The sequence below is a fragment of the Mycteria americana genome, chromosome 1, assembly GCF_035582795.1.
Source record: "Mycteria americana isolate JAX WOST 10 ecotype Jacksonville Zoo and Gardens chromosome 1, USCA_MyAme_1.0, whole genome shotgun sequence".
Taxonomy (NCBI): Eukaryota; Metazoa; Chordata; class Aves; order Ciconiiformes; family Ciconiidae; genus Mycteria; species Mycteria americana.
In genome coordinates, this window is record NC_134365.1 from 79,972,988 (window position 1) to 79,998,499 (window position 25,512).

The 25,512-nt window shown below is 46.3% G+C and overlaps 2 long non-coding RNA genes across 3 annotated transcripts; one reads left to right on the forward strand and one right to left on the reverse strand.

Annotated features, from left to right (window-relative positions):
- Positions 1–982: 982 nt before the first annotated feature.
- LOC142412419 (uncharacterized) lies at positions 983–15,179 on the reverse strand. Of its 2 annotated transcripts, none has more exons than XR_012776481.1 (3): positions 15,148–15,179; positions 6,942–7,202; positions 983–1,211 (listed from the first exon to the last, which is right to left on the reverse strand). It is a non-coding gene; the product is annotated as an uncharacterized LOC142412419 (long non-coding RNA). The 2 variants fall into 2 exon arrangements; XR_012776482.1 differs by lacking the exon at positions 983–1,211 and adding an exon at positions 6,392–6,426.
- A 432-nt stretch (positions 15,180–15,611) lies between these two features.
- On the forward strand, positions 15,612–25,172 carry LOC142412410 (uncharacterized). Its single transcript, XR_012776477.1, has 4 exons — positions 15,612–15,678; positions 18,784–18,866; positions 21,012–21,068; positions 23,557–25,172. It is a non-coding gene; the product is annotated as an uncharacterized LOC142412410 (long non-coding RNA).
- Positions 25,173–25,512: the final 340 nt, after the last annotated feature.

The window sequence follows — 25,512 nt, forward strand, 5'->3', positions numbered from 1 at the left end:
TGTTTGTTTGTATTGTTGTGTCTAGTATTCCCCTGGTGCTAATGCTGCTCCCTGTGCAGAGTATGTGCTGCTGCTGCTGCTCTCGCTGCTGCTGCTGCCTCTGGGCTCCTGCCTGTCATGTCTCAGTGGTTGGAAGTTGTTACAGTGGGTTCTCGTGTTGGAATGAGGATGGTTTAAGGGATCTGGATGGCAGAAAGTGCCTCTCTCTCTCTCTCCCTCTCTCTGTAACTCTCCTGAGACTCGGGGCTGCCATTGGGCAGTCAGTCACTGCAATCCGCCTACTTTTTTCTCTCCCTCTCCCTTTTTTTTTTTTTTAAAGGGGAGGATGACAATGGAGAGACACTGATCTAGCCCGGGCTGCGATGAATCCGTGCTCCCTGGCTGAGCCCTCTCCGTACGCCTCGCTCCGCAAGCGCTCCTCACCCGCTTCGTGGGGCATTTTTAAAGCTCTCCCTGGGCGCTCGGCGGGCGGCGGGCTCCCTGCGTCTGCCGTGGCACCCCTTCAGCTCGCCCTGGGAGAGATCCTGAAGGAGCTGGCAGCTCCCAGCTCCGCTCTCGGTTAATTGCTTTATTATGGGCGGCTGCCCCAGTTCCCCCGAAGGGCTCCGCCGTCCCTCCAGCCTCGGCAGGGGTTTGGCTCTTCTTGCCCCCTGTGTTGAAAATTAAGCTCCGGTTTCAGGGTGATCTTCCCCGCCCCCCCCCCAAAAAAAAAATAATAATAAAAAAAATAAGAGCTTATATGTTGTCGTAGCCCGCCTGAGTGAGAAATAAAGACACGCACACTCGTAGCTTCCTGGTGAGATTGGATTTCGCGTGAGAGAAGGGGAGGGAAAGGGCTGGTGTGAAAGAGCCGGTGTAGGGGGGCGAGCGGGGGGCGCAGCGCTTCGCCGGGGCGGCAGCGTCTGCCGGCGGCTCCCGGGTCCCCGCACCTCTCGCCGCTCCCGCAGGAAGGGCTGGCGTCTGCGCTCTTCCCTCTCCCTCTCTCCTTCCTGAGAAGATGCCAGTCCGAAGAGACGTTTCCCGGCAGGTTAGTTGCCTCTCCCCTGCCTTTCCCCCGAGCCGGGCAGCTCCTGCCCCTTGGCACCGCCGCGCCCCGGGGCGAGGGATGCTCGACCCTTCCCCGCTCCGGCGGGTGGGATCCCTTCGCCCCGTGTAGCCCCAGCCGTGCAAGAGACAGTCGCTCTTCCTTTTTGCCTCGCTGGGCGCTTGTCCTTTTTTTCGGAGGAAAAAAAAAGAAGTTTTAGTGGTGGGAGAGATGGTGGAAAGACGTGCGCTGCGGATGCCGGGGATAGGGTTTGAAAACGAACCCCGAAAGAGAAATGTGCACAAATTTAGCACGGATAATTTAACACAAATGCAGCTGAAATGAGCAAGAACCAGGCTCCGAAGTCTCCTCGGTCCGTAGGCTTTGTAAATGTTGGTCTCAGGTTAATTGCCCACTGACTGAAGGAGTTTTCTTGACCAAGAGCTCTCCCAAACACCCTGGGAACACCTCCTCCAGTTAACCAGTCCCGGCACATGGGTGCAGCTGTCTCCGTGACACAACGAAATATTCCTTCAGATGGAATGGGAATTGCGGGATTGGTGTAAAAACTCTGTCTGCCGCCCAAATATGCGATAAAAATCTTCTCGGGGTTTGGTTTCATTTAACCACGTTCATCTACAAGTCCAGTGCAGACGCTGGGACAGTCAAAGTCCTTTTGAGAAACGCTAATCTCGATTAACAAGAGACAGAAGCTTAAGCCTTTCAACGATTATTTACATCCCAGAATCGTCTTATTTCTAATTCTTTAAGATTCTAAAATCGTCGTATTTATACTTCTGTAAGTGTGTGTGTGCGTATGCATATATAGAGATAGAGAGACATATAGATGCGTATCTCCTGTAATACCCGTTCTGCCTCTCAGACGTGCAGGCAGTGATTGGGGCAGCTGTGCTGAACGTGAACTAGGAGAACGGGTAGCGACTTTTGATGTGTTATTTCTAGCATTTGTTCGGCTTCGGATATATTTTTAAATGTGCATCTGCTTTTAAAGACGTGCCTGGGGGAAAGAAGGGGAAAAAAAAAAAGGAAGGTGAATTGTAAAAATGCAAAGTAAAGGCTGGTGCTGGAAGGCTTCGAACTGGGGCTGGCAGAGTCTGACCCAGTCCAACTGAAACGAAGACGGTTTACCAATCTCCACAATTTTCGGATCGAAGCTGGTTTTATCCACAGCTTAGCTGTGTAGAGGGAGGAAACTTGTATAAAAGAAACCAAAACGTGCCGTTTCTTTTCGGGAAGTTAAATTTTATTCGAAAACCACGGGCCGGTTATTACGTCGGAAAATTAATAATGATGATGACGATGATAAGAATAACCTGCTAAATTCCATCCAAATGGTTTCCATACGGATGTCAGCCGGGGGTAGCGAGAAGTGCACTTGTTTTGTTGATGGAAGCCGAATATATTCCCTTCAATAAAATGGTGTGGCACTGGAGGAAAGGGTATCGTCCGTAACACCTAATACGGGCATTTCAGCATCCGTCGTTCCTTCTTCCACAAACACGTGTGTTTTGGACAAAATAGGGGCAGGACGGCACTGAAATGGTTGCCGACACCATAGTCGGGCAGATGAAGCAGAGCAGGCACGAATAAAGTCTTTCCTTTTTTTCTTTCATCTGTCTATTCCCAGCTGCGGTTTCTTTCGTACCCCAAACCCGCCGAGTGTCCGGCACAAGAGCAGGGCGGGAGCCGGTAAGAGCTTCGAAGGTACGCCCGGTAGGCAACACACGGCACTCCTTTCCGGTCGGAACCGGGTACTTTTGTAGCTCACCGAGCTGCAAGTCTAGTGCCAGGGGAAAGAAGCGGGGGGGAATTGAAATTAGCGGATGTCTGGCTGGCGGGGATGGCGAAGAGTGGCGGCGGCGGCGGCACGACGGCGGGTGCCCGTGGAGGGACCGGGGAGCGTGTCGTCCCGCCGGGGGGACGGTGCCCGGTAGCCCCGGTGCCGCAGCCGCACCGTGCGGGGCGCCGAGCGCGGACCCCGGGGGTCTCCTCCCGGGGGCCCCGCGGCCTCGCCGGGGCTGCCGGCGCTGCCACGTGGTGCCCGCCGTCGAGGCTGCGCCCCAGCCGCTGCCTGCAGCGGGGCCGGGGGTGCCGGGCCGGGCCGGGCGCCCCGGCTCCCCGCGGCCGGACAGCACCGGGGACGGGCGAGGGGAGCGGGATTTCGTTGGCGTTTGCTGCAAACGCCGCAAAGCCAAGGCGAGCTTCGCCGCAGGGGCGGGGAGCGGGGTCGGCCGGCCCGTTCCTCGCCGCAGCGTCGCCGGGAGTCCCCAGAGGGAGCGGCGTGCTCCGGCCTCCCGAGGATGGGCCGGCGTGCCCGGCGCCCGCAGCCCTGCGGCCCCCAGCTCCGCTCGGCTTTGCCGCAGGGGCACGGAGGAAGCGTCCCCACCGCCCCCCGAAGGGGTGCAGGCGCCTTTCGTTGCTCCCGTGGGCAGCGCCAGCTCCCGCCGCCTGCACCCCTCGAACCGCACCCTGACCTCCTCCCCGCGGGAGGAGGGGTCCTCTCCGCTCCCCTGGGCGCTGCCCGGCTGCCCCCCGCTTTCCCTGCAGAAAAGATAGAGAGGAAAAGGGTGGGTTTGCCCGCAGAGCCCTGATCCGGGCACTGCCCGCCGGCTCCGTCTTTCCGAAGATCGCATCACTCATCCCCAGAGCATCCGCTGTGATTTGCATCTGTGGTACAGCTGTGATTTTTAACTTCCTACGTATTTATTAATTAAACTGGAGCCGAGTGCTCTGCGATCTTCGCAGGAAATATTTCTGTTTCAATCCTGCTGCTAGCCGGGGTCAGTATTTGATGTGATCTATTTTCGCGAGGGGATACGTGGAGTCAGCAGGGTTGCAGACGCTTTACGCTTCGGTGCCTGGACGGAAACGTCGTCGACTGAAATATCAAGGGATGCTTCACCTCACGCCTCTCTCTCCAGTAAACTCGGGGATAGGAAATAGAAATGGGAGCAACGGGAATTCCCTGAGAGGGAGGACTACCTGAGCGGGCTCTTGCCCTCTCCGCCTAACTGGACATAGCGGCTTCTTTACGGTACCCTGCCATGTCGCCCCATGGGACACCCCCCGCCCCGCCAACAGCTGGGTGAACACTTATGTACTGAGTTATCTTCCCTCCCCTCGGTCTCATGTTTGCCACCGAAAGTGGAGCTTTTAGCACGTTTTATTAAGACATGAACACGTGCTCCGCAGCAAAGAAAAAGACAAAAAGCCTGCCGAGTCGAACCTCTTTGCCATCGCTGACACAATGGCTCTCTCCTTCACGCTGCAAAATCAACCTAAAGCGCTGGAAGACAAACTACGTTTTATCTCACTTCATCTCCCCCCCCCTTCTCTACGCAAAGAGCTCACTAGAAGAGGTATCATTACACTCAAAGGATACGGTTTCAACAAAATGGTAGTTCCAGTGGCTGATGAAAGAGGCAATAATTGCATCCCACATGCCTAGCCTAGAAGTAGCCCTGGATCTCGGAGCAAATTTCTCTCCTATTGTTCAGAGAAAGTGAAGTATCCTCATCGCCTTACAGGCATGGTGATGGATCTGATGAGGTTTCTGTAAGGGCTTTTACTGTTCCGGCTGTCCACTCGGTTTTACTTCCAGCCTCAGTCCAAGAGCGTTATTGTGATTTTTGCTCCGAACCCCCTTCTAAAACAGCCACAATCAATTTCGAAAAGAGATCTGCCTTCCAGGCTGTAACGTGTGCCCACTCTTCTGTTCCCTTTAAAAATAAAACCGCAGTGAAAGCGAATAGCGATATTATTACCCTTATTTTGCAAAGCATTTTCTCTGAGCTCGCCTGCCTCTCTGTGAGGGATGTGTTGTACGAAGTCCTCCGGCTATTGAAATAGATGGGGTGCCCCCGTCACCGCTTCATTTTGGATGCACAGCCTCCCCAAACTCACTTCTCAACTAAACCCCTGTCAGCCTGAGCCTGGAGGACGACAGATCCCGTCGCTGCCGGCCACAGCTACGACAAAGAGCGGCGCAGGTATGTAGCCCCGCAGAGGTTAGAGCACCGAAAACACCCTCCTGGCTCCAGCAGGCAGGATTTGGGGCTACCCTCAGGCATCTGCACCGGCCAGGGCAGGGGTGGACGCGGGCTCCGCACCGGGACAGGGCAGGGGGCAGCGCGGAGGGCGTTTCCCGCGCCCCCTCCGCCTCCGCGCATCCTCCGCGGGTCGCCTGCGGGACAGCGCCGTGCTCCGCCGGCCCCCGCGGTGGCACCTGTGGCTGCGGGGGCGGGCTGAGAGCCGTGCCAAAACCAAACAAATAAGCAAGCACACACAGGGATGCAATCCGGCTGGTGCCCGCCGAGCAACCTGCCGGGGACCCTCCGGAAGGCAGCCCGTGGCTTTCGCCGGCAGCCCTGCCCTCGCTGCCCACAGCGGGGGAGGGAGCGGGCAGGGGGAGCTCCCGGCGGGGGGCACCGACCCTGCTCGGCCGGCGCCGCTTCCCTTCTCACCCCTGAGGAACCTGGTTTAATTCCTCCCCCCGCGGTGTAACCTTAATCCGCAGCTCTGGCGTGCTCCCTCTTGCAGATTCCCTCCCTTCCCCCGCCAGCCCCCTCCTCCCCGCCGCTGCCCGGGCTGCTGACAGCGGGGACGGGGCTGTCCCCGCCGCGCATCGTGCCCGGAGCAGCGCCCGCGGCGACGGCGGGGCGGGCGGGCTGCGCGGCCCCAGCAGGTCCCGGAGGCCGGGCGGGCAGGGCCGGGCGGCTCCCCGCTTGTCGCTGCGCCGCTGCCCTCCTGCTCCGGAACGGGACGGGACCGGACGGGGTGCTCCGCCGCGCCGAGCCGCGCTGCCGGCCGGCCTGCCCGTCCCTCCGGGGAATTGCCGCCGCTCTCCCGCCTTTGGGGGCGGCCCTTTGGCTCCCCCCCCCCCTTTTCCCCCCTTTTCCCAGTATTGATTTCAAGGTGGGAACGAGCGTTTTTGGATTGCAACTCACCTTATGCATTCTTGATCATTTAAAAAAAAAAATCCCGCAGCTATGCAAAGTCAGGATCTTTAAAGAGTTTGTAGCTCGACAGGTAAGGACTCGGCTGGGGCTCAGGAATGTGGAAATTCAACTCAAGTCAGCCTACTGCGACGAGCAATATTAATAAGGGCATACAGGTACGGGGGGAGAGGCGGAGGGAGAGAGGGAGAAACTTGGCGACTAAAATAACAGAGTGATCTCGATCGCGGTGATCAGATACCGCGGCGCAAACAGCCGGCTTCCCGGGAGCCCCCGCTGCCAGCCGGCCTGCGGGCCCCCGAGCCGGTCCCGTCGGCGGAGCCCGCTCGGCTTCCCGGGCGCTTCGGCGCTGAGGTAGCCGGACCAGTTGTCAAGTTAATTTCAACACGTCCGCGTGATGGATAGAAAGGCAAATTGTGCCTAGGCCTGCATAAAACAAATCCCTGAGTGCAGGTTCAGAGCAGGGATTCCCCTCCTCCCGCCCCTTTCGCCTTTTTCATACTTAAGCTCTGCTCTATTGTCCCAGCAGCAGCGGCTGAGTTAACTCTGTCAGGCTGCGCTTTTTTCTTTCTATTTTTTTTTTCCTAAGGGTACTGTACGCCAGAGATAATATTTAAGTTCGCTTAAGCAGTACAAAATAAAAGGATCCGTCATCACCCGCGACCGGCTCCCTGCAGGCTCGGCGCTGCCGGAGCGCCTCGTCGCTGGGCGGCCCCGCAGCCGGGCATAGCCCGCCGCGCTGCCCCGGGACCGGGGAGAAACACGGGCCTGCTTCTGGGGGCTGCCACTGCTTGGGCACCCGGGAGAGGGAGGCAGAGAGAGAAATAATTGCCTCTTTTTTTGCCCCCCCCCTTTTTTTTTTCCCTTTGCAACATTTTGTTCACAACTCTGTACTAGCGTGATCCAAAAGCCAAGGAGATTTGTCGTGCACAAGGACTTACCCTAATTTGACATAGATGACTCCAAAGCATAGAAACACGTAGAAAATCCACTTCCGAAAGTTTCTGTGCATGATCTAGAGAATGGACTGAGCCATAAAAACTGCACAAAAAGTCGAACTGATCTTGTCGATTAAATCCCAGTCAAGAGCATTGCTGAAGCTACCCAGGAGCAAAGCCGGCCGAACTGTAAAAAATCAGCACCGCGCAGATCAGCAGCTCTTCCCAGAGCCATGGTGACCGAGACCGGCTCCAATATTAAAGCTAAAGAGGGAGGAAAAAAATAGAAAGAGCTGCTCAAAACGGTAAAACAAAAACCCAAGACAGACAGTCTGAGGGAGAAAATGAGCAAGCACTGATCTTGATCAACTGCCTCATAGAGCCCTGAAGTTCAATGTGTTTTTACTTGTTCTGACTTCCCCAGGTAACACTACGTATCTTGCAATCTATGGCTCCAGGTAGGAGGATCTCTCTCTCTCCCCCCCCCCTTTCCTGCTCTTCCCCCCACCCCGTATGTGTCAGGATCTAATACATATCTTATCTGTCTGTGTGCATGTGCGTGTGCGAGTTATGCCTGTGTTTGTGTTTCAGAAGGCATGGCCTTAAGCCGGAGTGTTGGGGAAAACACATGAAACATATCCAATAAGGGAAATAAAGGACTCGTCCTCTCAAACCGAAGCATTTTTTCATTTCCTCTAGTATGGTAACGTGGCTGGATTTGCAGTGTATGGACTTCGTAAAAGAGATGGTTACAACTTTTTTTCCCTTCTCCCCCCCCCACTTCTTTCTAACCAAAAAGAGGCAGGCGTTAACCCCCCTTTGCTTACAGCTCCGTACCCTAAAAGGCGATGTGCATGTGTGTCCAGACTATGTCTCTTTGCCCGTCTGACCCTGTTGCACACTTACAAACGCCTGTCACTAAATTTGATTTCATTTTCCACCGTAAGAAAACATTCTTCCTCCTTTGAGAAACAGATATACTTGGCTTTTAACACGAGTTTAGGATATTCAGTTTGCTGCTCCTAGGGAGATTAATCGGTGAGACAAAAACTCACTTTGTGTTCGGACACTAACAGTCAAGCAAGGCTTCCTTTTCTTTGTGTCTTTTCTTTCTTTCTCTCTGTCTTGTCTTTCTTTCTCTCTCTTTTCTTTTTTTCTTTCTCACTGATTTCTGAGCTGCTCAGTTTATTCCTGCATTCTGTGGAATTACCTATTCCAGTCTCCTACACAACGTGTGCCTGTCTGGAGGCATATAGCTGCACACATATGCATGCTTCAATAGCACCCAAACACAAGTTTGTGGGCTGTGGTTAAGCTATATAGATATGGATAAATCCGTGCACCTATGCCCACTTATACATTTATATACATGTAGTAACAGTAAACACAGATAGCTCTAGGCATCTCTCAAAGAGAATCGGCTAAACGCACACCAGTAAAGGCTGAAAGGAAAGCAGGCAGTGACAAGCAAGCAAAAGAGGCTGAACACAGAACTTCATCGTAAAGTATCTATCCTGACGGAGAAAACAAAGGGTTTTTTAAAGCCCAGCCAGGCTGCCGTGGCTGAAGAGATGCAGTGTGAAATCGCAGGTCATTTTTAGATGACTCCCACAGTCAACGCTGCCCGCACCTTGCCATCACCCACCCAGCTCCCGAAAACGGGGTCTCCTTGGGGTACCACGCAGAGATCCCAAGCCGGTCCCTGGGAAGGGGAAGCAGAAAGCGAAGCGGGACATAGAAGGGCCCTGCTGCGGGGTGGCTCACGCCGAGTCCCCCTGGGACAGCCGGAGACAGCCGAGCCTGCCCCCCCCGCCGCCCTCCGCTATCTCTCCCTGCTGATCGGTTTCGCTCTGCCTTTCCCCCCGCATTCCTCACGTTTTATTCTTTAATAATCAACGCTCCGGCTCTCGCAGGCCGCCGGCCCTCCTCCAGACCGCTTCTGCTGCATTTTTCCTAATACTTAACTATGAACAATTCGTCCTTTCAAAATGCTGCCTGTTCCCTTCACGCTCTTTCCCTGTATTTAGATGTCCTTTAGTCTTTTTTCCCCCCGACCCAATACCACTTTTTTTTTTTCACCCCCACTATTTTTTTAAGGATTTTTAGGTAAGACGAGGCCATGTTTCCCTTTTGCAAAACCATTTCTCCAAGAGCCTCGTAACTTTACCCAGAGCTGCCATCCAAACTCTTTAACCAACACCCAGGGCATTCAAGATGCAGCCTCCCTTTCCCCCCCGCCTTTCCCCCCCCCCTTTTTTCCGGTTTTCGAAGCCTTTGGAAGGCGACGTCCCCTCCGAGAGCCCCGGGCGCCCGCGGGGCGCGGAGCGGGCGCTGCCCGCGGCCGGGACGGCGGTGGGAGGCGCGGGGGACGCAAAGGCCTCCCCTCCGGCCCGGGCGGGAGGAGGCGCAGCGGCAGGGCCGAGGCGGCCGCGGCGGCGGCAGCGGGCAGTCGCGGGCAGCCGCCGCCCCAGGCCCCGCAAACGCCGGCGCGGCGCCCGGCCACGGAGAGCGGGGCCGGGGCGGCCCCGGCGTCGGGCGCGGCCGCGTCCCGCGGGGTAACACCGCCACCCAGGGGCGGGAGGCGGCGGCGCCGACGGGGGCGGCCGGGCCGGGGCGGGGAGGGCGCGGGCGGCCGGGCGAGGGGCGGCCGCGGAGACCCGTGGGGGCGGAGGGCGCGGGGGCGCTCCCCGTTCCCGCCGGGCTGTGACGGGATCGTAAGCAGCAGTTCCCGAGCCCCGGCCTCTGCCCTCCACCCCGGGCCGAGCAGGCCGGCCCCCGCCGCGGCCGCTGGCTTTAAGAGCGCAAAATGTGGGTGTTGTCCGTGGGCTGCCTTTCCTTACTCTGTGCACACACACACCGCCGCCCCCCGCGTACAAACCCGGGCGTGGGTCTGAAAACCAGCGTGGAGGGGCATGCTTCTTCTCACTGTGAAGCTGCGCCAGTTCGTATACAGGAATTGGACTGTTGTCGGGCCAGGGAGATCAAGAAAGAGTGAGGGGATCAGCAACACAACTATTAATTGCTACGTTACTTCTCTAAAGATTGCATATGCGGGTTTGTTTGCTTTTTGTCTCACAAAACCCATGGAAGTAGGACTGCCGTTCAGATGACCTTTGTCTCCTCAATGACTACGTGCTAACCCTCAGACTAGCGCGTCCTACTCGCTTCTTTGAGCTGGTAAGCCTTTTTTGTGTTTCCATACAAACCCAAGAAGTTTCAGCAAAAGAAACTAAACTAGGTTGTGTCTAAACTAGGTTGGAGATAGCATCATTTTCAGGGCAAAATCTTTTTGTATTTTTGACCCTTACTTCATCATTATCTTCAGCTAATTGATTTGGAGATGCTGGGCTGGAGATAAATGATAGATTTTCTTTCCTTCAAATATTGGTTTAACTATTGCTGAAAGCTCAGGCTGCAGATAAGAAGATTTCATGAAGCTTAGTAATTCTGTGAGTTAAAAAACGCCAAACCTGTAGAATATTAAAATAGGTAATTCTTAGATTAGTATTCAGAAATTCATACAGTTACTTCAACTTTATAGGCAAAATACATAAAGCTTATTAAACTACTTTAAACAAATACCACCTTAGGAATGCTAAAAGACTTCCAGAAAGTAAGGTAATATTCATAAATACAAAAACATTGATAGAGGTGGGTTGAAACCATTTGCTGAATGCTATTCTAGTGCATGATCATTATTTGTTACTCATCCAAAATAATTGGCGTGGCAGGTGATACAGTCGATTGAAAATTCCTTTTTCCACCCATTGACCTTCTGCCAACAAAGCTTAACATTCACTCCTCTAAACTTGCAGAAGGAAAGGTCATCTATACCACACTGCTGCCTGACACCCATACCTCCCCATCACCTTTTGATAAAATGGTTCCTATGATAAAATATTTCAAAGGCCCATTGGACTTCAGCTTTCACAATCCATCACAAATGCATTTATCTCCACTCCTTCCACTGGAGAGGCTTTTTCTGCACCTAGGGAGGAGAATCCAAGTGACCTTCAGAAGTTGCCAGTCAGGCTGGCGACTTTGAATTTCTCTGACAGCTTAGTCAACAGGAGGTAACTATTGGGTGTGCAGTTACTTAAGGGTAACTTGGGTGTCAGCCTCAAAAAAAGGAGATGACAGGAATGAGATTCACTGGCCGAGGCCTGGGTTTCTTTTCATTCCAGACTGCACATCATCCGTACTGTGCCACAAGGGACACAGTGCTGTAGTGCTACTATGGGCAGGGGACTCTGTCCCAGCAGGAGGAGCAATCCTCGCAGTATGTGGAGAGCTTCACAGCCTGCTGTAAAGCTTTGTAAATGAAAGTATGAGCAGTGCCGAAGGCGAAAGGAATTTTAAACTGTCAGTCACAGCTCACATCATCTTGCCTAGAGCTTATTTCCAAGCATAGTGTTCAAAATCAGAACAAATCCCGTGAAATTTCTGGGGAACGCAGACAACAGGGATAATTCCTCTGCGACAGGCTGCTTTGCGTGCCTTTCTCTTCTTTCTGTACTGCTCAGATCCATCACAGGTAACTAGTATGCTTGTTACAGGTCCCAAAGGCTTAACGACAGGGAAAATCCAGCTGCATTTATCCCAGCCAGCCACTGTCTGGCACTGTTGCTCCACGCAACTGTAGATGAAGCCCCCACCTCCCCCCCCAATCTAACCGTAAGAAAATAGAAGCACGAAAATGTTCCTCAGGGAAAACGTACAGAGTATATGTGGTTGAAAAAGAAAGAGAGGAAAAGAACTAAAAGAAGAAAAATGAAAATAAGAAGCATACAAGGAGAGGTATCTTATATCTGACCAGGATCTTACACACAATTTACACATGTTCTTTACAAATGTCTATGTTAAGTGTGTATATATATTTCCTACCAGTCTTTAATATTTTATATTTACGTTACCAGGCCTTTGCACATGAAGTCTTTTCTTAAACAACTCTCTCTCATTTACCCAATTGCTTCCGAGGTCTAAGATGGCCATCCTTTCTGAGAGATTCCCAAGCCCACTCTCTGTCTCTAGAGCTTTCTTAAGACGTTCTTAAGATGTCCGTCAGTGAGCTTCTGATGCCGAGCCCTGTTCTCAGTCATCTGGTCTTTTGAGCAGAAGGGTATGAAACTCATCTGATGGGAGCAGGCAAATTACATGCTGTTTATGCTTTTGGAGCATACATCTGGCAAGACGTCCAGCACAGTGGCCATTAATGGCAATAGAAAGTTTGCACTAAGGTCAAGGTTTGAATCTGGTCATATATAGTAACTAAGCATTCCATTGCTGCTACTCTTAGTTGTTCTCTCACTTGGCGTTACACAAAACAGCCTTTGTCTACACCTTTGGTTATCACTGGCTTTCATTTATCTTCCTTTCTGTTTTCCATCCCCTATTTCTCTTCCTCTTCTTTCCTCTTTTTTACATCTCATTACCTGGAATATGTTCTGCCTCTCAGGGTATCTGTCTTCCTGTAATTCCTAAGCCTGCTAATATTTTGTCAGTTTAGCAGACACCAAATTAGATTAATAAGTAACATAGGTGTCCATGCTCAGTTGCTTCATATGTTTCACATTTTCAGGTTAATCCCCGTTTGAAAATTTTTGTTTACTTTTTGTTTCATCAAAGCTGAGAGGCATTGTTTAAACCCCAGAAATGTATAATTAGATACATTACATGTGTCTGGGGTGCCAGCATGAAATGGAACTAACAGACTTTCTCACTAACTCCTCCCTTACTAATTGTGTATTTACTGGCTTTGTTGCACTGCACTTAATACAATTTTAGATCTTTTTTTCTGTTCTTCATGAACTGGCTTCTTATTCCATTGACTATGTTAGTCTGAAAGATTCTCTGCAGAAACAGGTCCAGCAGTTAAAATGGAATGTGTGTCAGCAATATCATATAGCTGCCAAAAGAAGTTAAATACTGTGAATAAACATGCATGTTGTATGTACATGCTGTACATGAACTAATCCTTTCATTCTTTGCAGCAGTAGGAAGCCTAGACTGATGGATGAACTGTCTCTTCTGGGCAGCATACTTCAAGAAAGATATAGATCAACTGGAGGGGACTCAGAGGTGAACAAAAGGAAGATGTGTAGAAGACATGATCCATGAAGAAAAATTGAATCAGCTGTGTTTGTTTATTTTACAGAAATATGGACTGAGCAGAGAGAGGATAATAGTCTTCAAATGTGCAAAAACATGTTGCAAAGATGGCAAGGTAAGAAATTGTTGTCCACAGACACAGGGGATAAATGGATTTGAGCAGCATTTAGACAAAATTAGTTTAAGAATTAGGAAAAATCTTCCCGAGATTTAAGATAGGTTAGGTAAACATCTACAGAAATTTAGTAGTACAGGATCCTACCACAGGCTACAAGCATCAGTCTACAAGCTCTCTTTTAGCCACGATGCCTATGATTCAGTGACTCTGCTTTCAGTCACTGTGCTGTGAAAATTCTATTCTCTTTCATAAAGCATGGTGAGATATAAAATAAACCTTCCCGACTTACTCTGAAAGAGTTTTGGAAAGCATCTAGCTTGACCAAAGGAGATGTAGTTTGTATCCAGGAGTTCAGAGGAACACCCAAGGCAGTTGTCTCTAGGGAGTATTTCCTGAAGTGAACTATGTCATCCTAATCCTGCAGTAACAAGTCCTCATACTGGTCCTCACAAAAGAAAAAAAAATCTAATAAAAGGAGTCTTTGCACATTTCTAATTAGGTCAGCAATTCAGAGACTTAAGGTTTCAAACTTCAGGTTTTGAAACTCTGTGAACAACTTTCATTCCCTGCTTCAGGTAATGTATTAGAGTGAGACAACCTCATTGAACCCAAGTCTGCTGTTTGCCTAAGGTAGCCCTGCTAAGGCAGCCCAAATGAATGCAAACCAAATATTGAGTTCAGCAAGGTTTATACTGGAATCACGACAAAATAAATTTAGTCCTGTAATTTAATCTGTAATCAGCACAATCTTTTGCTGTAGTTTTTGTGTTATTTAAAGAGGAATCCCTTCTCTTCTCTTTTTCTAGGACCCATTGCAGGTCTCTAAGTCAACAACTACCTATGATGCAATAAAGGAAAATCAGGACTCAGAAGTAGTTTTTGTTGTGATTTACATGCTCCAGTCATGTTTTCTAATCATATTCTCAGAAATGGCTGGGATCTTTTTTTCTAAAACATCTTTTTAGTTATCTGTTTTTTCAAACGATGAGTACAAAAGATACTATGGTGGTTTTAGATTACACTTACATCTTAAAATCCTCTTTTCAAAAGCTAGGTGACTGAATAGTTTTATGATGTCTGAATGATATATTCAGCTTTTTTTCCTGCCTATAGTGTGTTTATAATATTAAAAGGGAAGCTATACATTGTTAAGGACTCTATAGGAGAGAGTCTTTTTTCCTAACTGATCTTCTTCTATTGTAACCTTACGCCATCTGATGCAAAATTATTTTTGGCTTCTATGAGTTGCAAACCAATAAGCATTGATAATCAGCCTGCGAAGACTACAGCCAAACCTAGTCTGTATATTTGGCCTGATGTTTTGTCCCAGTGAAATGGCATGATTGTAGATTTCAAATACCACTTAGAAATGATTATTTGCATCACAGGAACAAAGCTTGAAATCTCGCTAAGGCAAACAGCATCTTTGCCTTGGTTCAGATAGAGGGAGACACACACGGTGTTTGTCACTGGGGCAGCATCCCAGTGTAGGTAAGGCCAGAGCGGCCACAGTGCCAAGTTACGGGATGAGATTGTAGATAGGGAGCATGGCACTCTTCTACCAATGCTAAGGGGAGATTGCTTCCTTGCAGAAATATGACAGAACCATTCTTACCCTTTAATTACCAAACAGAAAACTACCAGGCCCTACTATAGCCTTTCTGCCACTGCAGCTGTCCGCTCATTTGATCTCAGCTTCATCCCTATTACATGTAGCTAGGTCGTGAGTCTAGAGTTGCAGGTCCTTTTGATTCCTTCTTCAGGTAACCCTCTGCAGAGGTACTTTTCATTGTAAGAAGCTGAGGCATTTTGGTAAGAATCATCAAAGGTATACACTAGCAATACTCATTAAAAAAAGAAGTGGGAGAAATACAGGGGAGAAAAAAGCATTAGTGATAAATAAAACAGTACAATGGTTCTCTCTTCCAGTTGAGTCAGATGTCAACATTTGGAACTCTAAGGTCTAGTGAGGTTTCCACTTACCCTGCTTCATCTCCATCCATCCACGCCCCTGCCTCATTGCTAGACAATGACAGAGAATTTAGTCATTTCTAATTTGAGCAGTGTAGAGATTACTCATTTCCCATTGGCTTGACCACAACATGAATGAGCTTACTTCTTTTTTCATTTATCAATGTATCACTGGTGATACAGCTTAATCATGTGAATCCTCTTTAGCAGTTCCCCTTATTGATGTCAAAGGTATTACTTATAATCTCTTGGATAAACCGTTAAATGCGTTTCCGTCATCAGAAGAAACATACGCCTCTGTGGGATTGCCACCAGACCAGTAAATCGGCACTGCATTTAAGCATACAAAGATCTTGTAATTTCACTAATTTCAAATAACCGTATCAAAGCCCACCTTTTTTTTTTTTTCTTTCTTTCTTATACCTAAACTACATTTCCCAGAAATCTCAGGGCTAGTGTCAAAGTGCACATCCATCTCTTGCTATAACAGCTCCAGCTGTCTGGTGCAGTCTCCTGTTAGGGAAACATCCTGAAAGGCGAACAGTAAGTGCAGAAAACCATATGACAGCATCTTTTTTTCCTCTCATATCAAGAAAATATTAAACAGATTTCAGCAACCAGTAAGAAACTTTATAACAGCAGCCATATGTTTGGGTCATATTTTATATCTTGTAATTGAGCTTTTAAACATTCATTTTTTCCTAAGAATAACTCATTAATGGACTTGATAACCATCTCTGCATAAAAATACAGGACTTTATAGGCTTTATTCATATTGAAAATATTAATTTGTTTTATTGTATACTGCTTACTATTTTGGGATAAATCTGTATGAATGGGTGCCCTCCTGTTTGGAATAAAAGTAGCATCTCTCAATTTTTTTTATGTTGTTTTTAAAAATTACTCTGATGATCCATATTTATATACACTTGACAGTACATCATTGCCAGATTTCAAAAGCTAATTGCATACCTTCCAATGCTTCATGTTTTTAAATAACAGACGAGATGAGAACCTCTGGATTTTTTTTTCCAAACATGTGAGATGCCAAGAAAAACTCCTAAATGTGATTTCCCCCCCTCCCCCTCCTTCCTAAGAAAAGAAAACACATATAAAATGGCTATTTTTTCAATTATCCTGATTTTTTAAGTAAATCCAATAATGGGAGTGGGGGGAGGGAAAGTCCAGGCATTAGTTTTGAAAGTACAGAATTGATGATACTAATGTTGCCAACCTAAACATGAGGACATGGGTTTGTTTAGCTTCCTGTCTCTCCCACCCAGCCATCATCAAGGACCATCTACTGCTCTTACCTAGGAGGGACTGCAATTCATTTAAAGCTACAGTAATGACAGTGCTGAGATATATGTCCATTCATTAGCCTACTTGTTAAGAGTTCGATCTATGGCTGCTGTCTTAAATCAGAAAAACCCTGCCCATTAAGGAGGTTTTCAGGTGAAGATGATGCCTAGTGAGTAGTTTTATAAAGCTGTGTCCAACTAAGTTTACTACATTCACCCTTGTGTCTGTTTTCCAAAACATTTGTCCGTTTTACACTGGTATTTTAATCTTTGCCTCTGTGCATCAGGCTTTGACTAACTTAGCTATGTTGTCACACTGCCGTTCTATGGTATAATTGTACTGGATACATTAACTTAGTTACACAGAAATGGCCAGACTTTGGAAACAATCTAGAAAAGTTTGCCACTCTTCCCTTTACAGTTTTCAACGATTCATCAAATAATGCTGTTTGTGTCATGTCCTCCCCCAGGTCACTGAATTATAATGATCACTTATCTACAAATCTTTGCTACATTTTCTTTCTATTACAATAAGCCTCTCTTTCATCAGGATTATTAGCAAAAGCTGCAGGATATTTTATCTGGCTGCAATTCAGCTTCATGTGGGGGTGCTCACATGCACCCTGCGGTATTTTGTGCAGTTATAAGCAATTTATGAGATGTTTAAAAGTGCATACTTTAGTTTTAAGATTTAACTCTTTGCTTGAATCCAGTGTCTGATTAATCTCAGTACAAGATTTCTGTAGAGACCAGGGTCTAAATCTTAAGTGGTGTTGACTGCCTCTACTCTTTCATCACCTTCTTTGGAGCTGAAGGTTCTGAGCATTTTTTTTGGATGCAGCCCTAACGTATCTTACATGCATTATAAAGGATGTTAAAAAAATTATTTCCAAACTAAGCACAGGCTTACTGGGCAAGGGCCCAAAAGGGCAGCAGCTTCCCCATTATGCCTTCCTGGCGTGACACCTGCACTCCTGCATTATCTGAAATCATTGTGCGACCACCATAGCCCCTGTCTCCCCCCCACCCCTGCCACCCCCAGTGTGCTCCCTGAAAGCTGTAAAGCATGAGGACAGGTTACCTAAGGAAGCATGCAAAACAAATCTTGTAAGACACTGGGCTGGCAGATGCTGGGCTCCTGTGGTACCGTCCATGATGGCAAAACATGTAAAGTATGGACCAAAAATCAGTTATTTAATCACTTCGGCAAACAAAGCCTCCATGACCCTGCCTTAGTAGAAAATCTTCAATTCTCTGTGGCTTCTAGAATCAATTTATCTTTCTGCTTTTTTAAAAGAAGGGGGAAATAGGTATAGGTGCCACTGTGCTTGCACCTGTGCACCCATACCTGTGCCTCCAGAAAAGTGAAGAATTGGGGCATCTTTGGAGAAAGTATAAACAGTTCCTGTAGGATGGACAGGTTTCACATGAGGGTATAAATGAAATTCTTTCAGTCCTCTTTGGGTGCAGACAATGACTTTTTTCTACTTGTTCCTACAAGGGTGAGTAAACTGGAGACTAGCTTTGTGACCTTTACATGATACTATTATATAAACATTAAGAACGAATGCTGCTTGTGCTAGTAGGAAATGGTGGGGCAGTATCATCTGTCCATGGAGATTTTTTATATAAAAAAGAGTAGCTGTAAAGTAGCTATGTTCGCTCATAGGGTCCTAAACAAAGAAAATGCCTCAATTTAAATGTAACGTAATTCACATCAGGAAATGTTTTGATATGGTCTCTGTATATATGACAATGCATGTAAGCCAATGATAATTCTTCCTATTCGTAATGCCTGTCTATTGCCTGGTCTAGCTAGAGAACAAATGCAGTCAGGAATCTAGGAATCCTGACTGCTAGACTGGCTCTTGTTTCCTCCATTAATCTATTAGACATCCTCCTCCCCAAGCTGGCACCACAACACAGAATTGCTGATTACCAAGCTTAAATGATTAGTCCTCACCACCCTTCCAGATCTAGAGTAGAGCCCCAAAACCTAGTACCACTCTGTGGGATGTTCCTCACCATTTCACATTTTGTCTGCAGGGTCTCTGGATGCAGGACAGTTTTACGCTGAGTAAATTATTTCCTCTAAAGTGATAGAAAGCTTTATTCACAGCATCATCATGGGCTTGTTTGTGTGCATGCCAGAGCTAATACGGTCTTTTGCCTTTTGCTCCTTGATTGGTGTAACAGGGATCTTTCATATAACAGTTGATTGTTACGCTATTGTCTACTGAGTCTCCATGAGCCGTAAACTGAGAACGTATTTATTGCTTTTACCAAACACAGTCCCTTGGCTAAATCTCCTTATTCAATTGTTTCACTCCCTTTTTTCTTCTTTTAGAAAGTCATAACTTGGTCTGATTCTAAAGGCAGTGTCCCACTTTGACTACAGACAATGTCTCTCACAGTCAATGGAGCATAAAGGTAAGGGGAAGACCCCTCTTTTGGCTGACAGCTGTGGGTGTCCATTTACTTTTGGTAATTAAAAAAAAGACGCGCAATTTTCTAGAAGTTTCTTTTCGACTTTCCTATTGTTGTATGGGTACTTTTCCTTTGTAATGGGGAAACCAAATCTTAATTGTCTGTCATTCCTTAGAACTGCATTGTGTCAGCTCATGTAAAGATTGCCCTATTAATAAATCTTACTTTTCGGTGTCATAATACAGAGAAATCTGTTTTCTTTATGTAGCACAAGTATATGCTTTGGAAGAATTCGATATAGGACAGTAAGTATGCAAAGGGCTTTAAGGGTGGCTATTACACCTACTTACACATTGACAAAAAAAGACTGTAAGAGAACAGAAAATGCAAGGTAGTAATTTCCGGAGAAACTGGGAAAGAACAGTGATATAAGAGAAAAATGGTGTGCAGAAGAGAGTCAGCAGACAGTGAAAAGAGAAGAGATGTGTTAACTGTAATAGGAGTGCAGGAAAGAAAGATTTTGGAACCAAATGAAAGAGAAGCACTTTGGTAAAATGAGCCATTGTATTAAAAATATACAGGAAATACAGCATTTCTTTGGTATTTCTAAGAAATGTAACTCAACTGTTTGTAACTCAACAACTATATTTTGAAAATAAAAATTAAAGCAAATGTAGCAATTCTGGAATCTGCAAGACCCTGTTTCTGCTAATAATTTCCATGGCTATAGCTCCCTTTTTGAAACTAGAATCTGTTACCTCTCCTTCAGACTGGTGTGGCTTTTCTGACGGTCTTGTAGATGCTGACAGACCAACTCAGTTCCAGTTGTTTTAAGTGTATTACATTGTTTGTCTGTCAAGGCATCCTGCTGATAAAGTAGTGAAATAATACAAGCCTTACCCATAGAAATCTTAACAATTGGAAAGTGGGCGCCTTCTGCCTTTTAATTCTTTGTCACAGGTTACTTCAGCTAGTCATTGTTCATGTAGTTTGTCATGACATTAAGGAAATTTGAGTATACTGAATTTGACATGCCTAGTGCTAGTCTTCACTGAATCACTGGCCTGCTGAATGACTTTGTGTGAGTCATTTCCATCACTGCGCCTCCTGCCTCAGCGAGGAGGTGGGGACATTCATGCTAGTTCCTTCTCTACGTGCTTTGCTAACTGCTCATAGTGCTATGAAAGACAGCAGTGGTATTACTAGCGACGCAAAAGCTAAAGGGATCATAGTAGATTTGGCTGATACAAAAGAAGCAATAACAAAGCCAAAGGATATAAATATACCACCTTCTTTGGATGTTTGAGCCAGCTTTGCTGAATGGGAAATGCCAAAACTGTGAGCCAGACCTTTGTCTTCATGGCTTGCAAAAAGCAACGAGGATGTTTTCATGTTATTACTGACAAGATTGTTAACAGTTTCTTACATAAAGGGCAGGGTATTGACCACTTTTGCACAATTTGTAATGAAGGCATTTCTGAAGAAGTCATCTGTAGACACAAGTGACCACATCAGTTGTTGCTCCTTATAGGGAATATTGCTGGTGGTGTTCTCACCTCAGAGGCCTTCCTTTCTTTATCTGTTTGACTACTGATATGGGTGAGACAGGGAAAAATTACCATTTCCTCCCAGGGACAGAAACAAGTAAGGAGATTGGGCATATCTTGCTGAAGACACCATATGTATCTTGTGAGATAGATATACTGATATTCCCTGACTCACTCTTGGCTTGTTCAGGGAATTTGTGGAAGTACAAGGCCTCTGCTTTCAGTGACCATTTCTACTCCCTTCATAAACATTGGATACTAAAATAATGATTTACCTATCTTTCCTAAGAGCACTCAAGTTTCCAGAGACACTGGAGCAGGCTTCCTAGAGAGGTGATCGATGCCCCGTGCCTGTCCGTGTTTAAGAGACATTTGGACAATGCCCTTAATAATATGCTTTAACTTTTGGTCAGCCCTGAAGTGGTCAGGCAGTCAGACTAGATGATTGTTGTAGGTCCCTTCCAACTGAAATATTCTATTCTATTCTATTCTATTCTATTCTATTCTATTCTATTCTATTCTATTCTATTTCTATTTCTATTTCTATTTCTATTTCTCAGTATGCAAAGAGTCTGTATGAAAAAATACTTTCTTTTTCCAGTTACTTAGAGAAAATGGAAGAGTCAGATTCAATTCAACCAAGATAACGGCGATACAGGTATGTAGATATATCTAAGAGGCAACAATTCAGGATGATAAAGGCATACCGTTGATGCAGAAACAATTTTTACACAGCGTGTTTGTTGCACTAAGCACAAAATATTAAAAAAATATATATACTAAACAAGTTTCCTTAGACCATAAGATACATGGAGTATCCCTCATTTTACTCAGGGCTCAAGACCAAATCACTGCTTTAAGTGTAAATCATTACTCAGAGGTAAGAGCATGAGAATGGATACACAGTGTCAAAACACAGGCCGGTTTATGCACCATTATGGGTTTTGGTGTTGTTTTTTTCTTTTTTTTTCATTTAAGCATGATTCATTTAATAAAAACTTCACACAAAGAGAGAATTCTCATGGCATAAGACAAGTCTCAGCTGTGTAAACCTCACGTACTCATTTAAAGAAGCTCACTTGTATTTCTTTTGATAGGTCTACAACTTTCCATTTCTCTTCCTCCAGTTGTTATTGTTTTACCACTCTCTATGTTCTGCATCTGGGTTTACAAGATGCTACTGACCACACAAACCAAATTTAATATCCTCTGTTTGGATTCCTACCAAACCACAAGACCATATATTCTATTATTTTTTTGCTAATTTTTTCTGTCTCTCATTTTTTCTTTTATGTAATTCTCAATCTCATAAGAACAAGCCTAACTCTTTCTGTGGTGCTGCACTAATGTAACTGAAACTCAGATTTACCCCTTAGAAATTGAAACTCAGTTTCTTCTGTTGATACCAGTAATACTTTTTCCATAGACTTCCTCATTCTCCCACTATTGTTTTATGTTACAGCAGAATATTATTCTAATTCAATCATTTTTCAACCAATCTAATACAGCCCCAAAGTGGATTAGCCAGCAGGCATGGGTAGACTGCACATCCATCAATTGACAGCTACAAAATCACTGGATAATTAAATCCAGAGAGAGATCCAGAAAGGGAAGGGAAGGAACAATTCATTTGTCTCCTACTTCTCCATCTGTTGCTGTTCACTCCATACAATTGAAGATCAGCTCCTTGGCCTTTCTTCTTCCAGCAACCCAAAGCTGGAAGTGGCTTCCACCCCTGGGGCAGGAGAAACAATGCTTTGAGAAACTGAATGCGACATAAGGGAGAAGAGGAGATGTCTGACCCCCCCACACCCCCTTTTGTCCCTAGGCAGGGAGTTTCTTCAGAAGTCACACCAATACTACAGTATCTACAAAGGGATTTGCACCGTGATGGCTACGTTGATGTAACTACAGCACAGCATGCGACCCTATAGCTTGCAAGTCCTGAGTGTGGGCATTCTGTAAACCATCTGTAAACTGTCCTAAAAGCAGGACAATATATGATACCTTACTTTTATAGTGAAGTAAATAGAATGTCGTAATTCCAGTACTAAGTGTTGATGGTTTTCTCCTTTGTGTGCATTTTTATGATGGCTTTTTTTCTTCTTCACATTTCATCATGTTTTGTCAAAATAATCACATTTTTTGTGAGCTTAATTTCTCTCTTTCTCTTTCCCCTCCTTTCCTATCTCAAGTAAATGTCACCAGAAGATGCAAGCATGCAGGTTCTCTAGTGATTTCTTTTAATCATGTTCCTTTTCTAAGCAGTTTTTCTTAGATTGCAGAACTTATCTTCAGAACAAAGAATGAGCTTGAACCTGTTCTGTTCATAACAGGATGTCTTCCTTCAAGCTGGCTGAAAAACACTATGCCAATAATAATGCTAATACTGATTAGTATGAGCATTGCTATTTCTATTCTTTGAGAAGGCTGTTTACTATTTGTAAACAGTAAATTTGTACTTACTATAAATATTTTCTATATAATTTTCTATATAATTAATTTCATTATGATGTTCATCTGAATATGCCTGGTTATAAAATGTGTAGACTTTTCCCCTGCTGTACGGTATCCCCCATGCTGTCTTTTCCTTCTAACATTGTCAGAACTGCCACACTGCAAATGCTGCTTAATCACCAGTTCCATCAGTGAGTTAAAGAAAAAAAAATGTCAGTGAAAGTAAGAGGTCCGTTTCTGCTGTTGGATATCTGCCAGCAGATTAGTTGGTGGGGGAAAGGTGGTTAGGGTTTGGGTTTTCCTTTTCCTGCTTTAAGGAGTGGCTGCTGAGGGAGGCTTGAGGAAACTACTTTGGTAGGAAAAAGCTAAAAGGTTTTGTTAGTTGCTGTGTGTCCATGAGACAGATGCTGTAGCGCATTTCTGTCAGTCTGAAATAAAATAGCTTTTTTAATGGCATGGACCCCTCCCTGCTGCCCAGAGGGTGCCTCGAACAATTGGAGTGGAGTAGGAATTCGGGGGGGGGGGGGAGATGAAAGAGCCACGAGGCCTCCAAAGGACTTGGGCTGCCCATTCCACAGACCTCTACCTCTTGTCCTAATATATTAAAATAATCCTCTGGCATTTAAAATAAACCTAATTTTCTTCTCCTTGGTCCACAAATAAAGTAATGTTACTCCTTAACTCGTCAGATCCAGCTCTTTTGACAGAGGCATACAACAACTCCCTTTCTCCAACTCCAAAAAGGCATTTTATAGGGTACGGCTTTATTTCTTTAACTGATCGAAGGGAATCATGGTTAAGCAGTACCCAAAACAGGCCAATCCAGACATCTTGACTTTATAACTCACCGTACCTTAAAGCCAGAAGCACCTAAGTGATGGACAGCTTGTGAGCGAGCCCCGAAACAGGCACCGGCCACCTCCCCACCGCCTCACACAAGATGGCTCCACGGATGGCCCAGGGCGGGATGGCGGCAGGCCGCACTGCTGCGGCAGCCTGCCAGGTCTCCACCGCTCCCTGCCCTGAGCCTCGCTATTTTCAGGGACTTAAGCTCAGCTCTGCTTTCAAATATATTAGTCTGAAGGGTCAGGAGGAGGTATTTTGTAACAAATGACAGTTCTACTGGGATAAGTCATACTAAAGGCACAATGGCGCTTCTGTATCTGGAAACTATACAAGTAAAACCGTCAGCTTTAAATAAGGGATTGCTAATTGAAGTATCTAAGTGTGATTACAGCTGCAAAAATTTTTTGGTGCTCACTGCTGGTGTTATTTTGTGGCACTTCTGACAGCATCATTTATTAAATGATACAGTGCAGGGTTTATGTACAGAAATTGAGCTTCTCCATGTTACAGTCTGCCACCGCTAGATTTGTGTGCTTGGGCACCCAAACCGAGACGCTTAACGCCATTTTGGTGTCCGCAAAGCAAGTGGGAACAGGGCAGCTAAATAAAGCACCACGACGCTGTGTAATGAATGCAGCACCTTCCTGGAGGAGACAGACCCCTGGAGACACCGGGGAGCACCCCTGACAGAGGCCAGCTCAGCTCTACAAATGGTGGAATTAATTTGTAATTAATTCCTCCTGCCTCCCACTCCCGAGCCCACTCTTCCCAATCTGAAACAGTCTCCAACCTCCCCACTTCTTCACGGCGCACGCCGCGGTACATCTTTTTGTACACATCACTGCAAAAGGAAGGGGACGATGAGCACTCGGTCCTGGCGGCGGACGTCCTTCTCTCTTGCAGGACAGCGAGTTGTGCCAGCTGACCATAGCGGTGCTGCAAGGAATTGCCTTCCTCGGTTTACACGAGGCACGAATTCTTCCATACCACTTTTTACTGCCATGAAGTAAACCATTCCCAAACCATTATCATACCTTAAAATAGTATTTCAGTGCATGAACACAGTGTCAGCATCACTGTACATAGGATCAGACAATCTTTGCTTTTTAAAACTTAGAATAAAACCTTGATTACCTGCATAATTAATCCCCATTCACAGGCATTTGCATGCCTGAATAATTACAGAATTAGGGCCTAAAAATGAAAAGCAAGCAAAGCCTGCATTTTTGCACGTGAAAAGCTTCAGCTGCAATCATGATAGTTCACAGCACATAAATAATTCAAAGTGAGCTTCCTCGCTTTTTTTTTCCTTGCAGAAATCCTCTTAGTGCTTCCTAATTAAATGAAAATATTTTATAAGCCATCATTTTGTGACATCACAAGAATATTTTAAACTCTGGATTAGACAAGCTGGATTTACATTTTTGGTATTTGCCATCTGATATTTGGAGCCATTGAACGGAACTATAAATCACCACAAAGTGGTGATAAATTGCGCACGTACTTTTAAAATTAATGGAAAAAATCTATGTTGTGCTCGTCAGCTGAGTTTAACTCAGCTTTTAATTTTACTCGGCAACTCAGCAGTTTTGCCTTAAAGCGCTCAGGCTGTAAAGAAAAGAAATTTGACAAAATCCTGACAAAAATTATACAAACAGCAGGTGTGTGTGGGGGGAATATATATTGCAGGATGCCAAATCAGCGTTGGCAGATTATGTTTTTCCCCACAAAATTATTACATTTCCCATTTTTAACCGTCACCGCTTCCCTCCGCTTGCCCGCTGCCCTGAGGGGTGGTC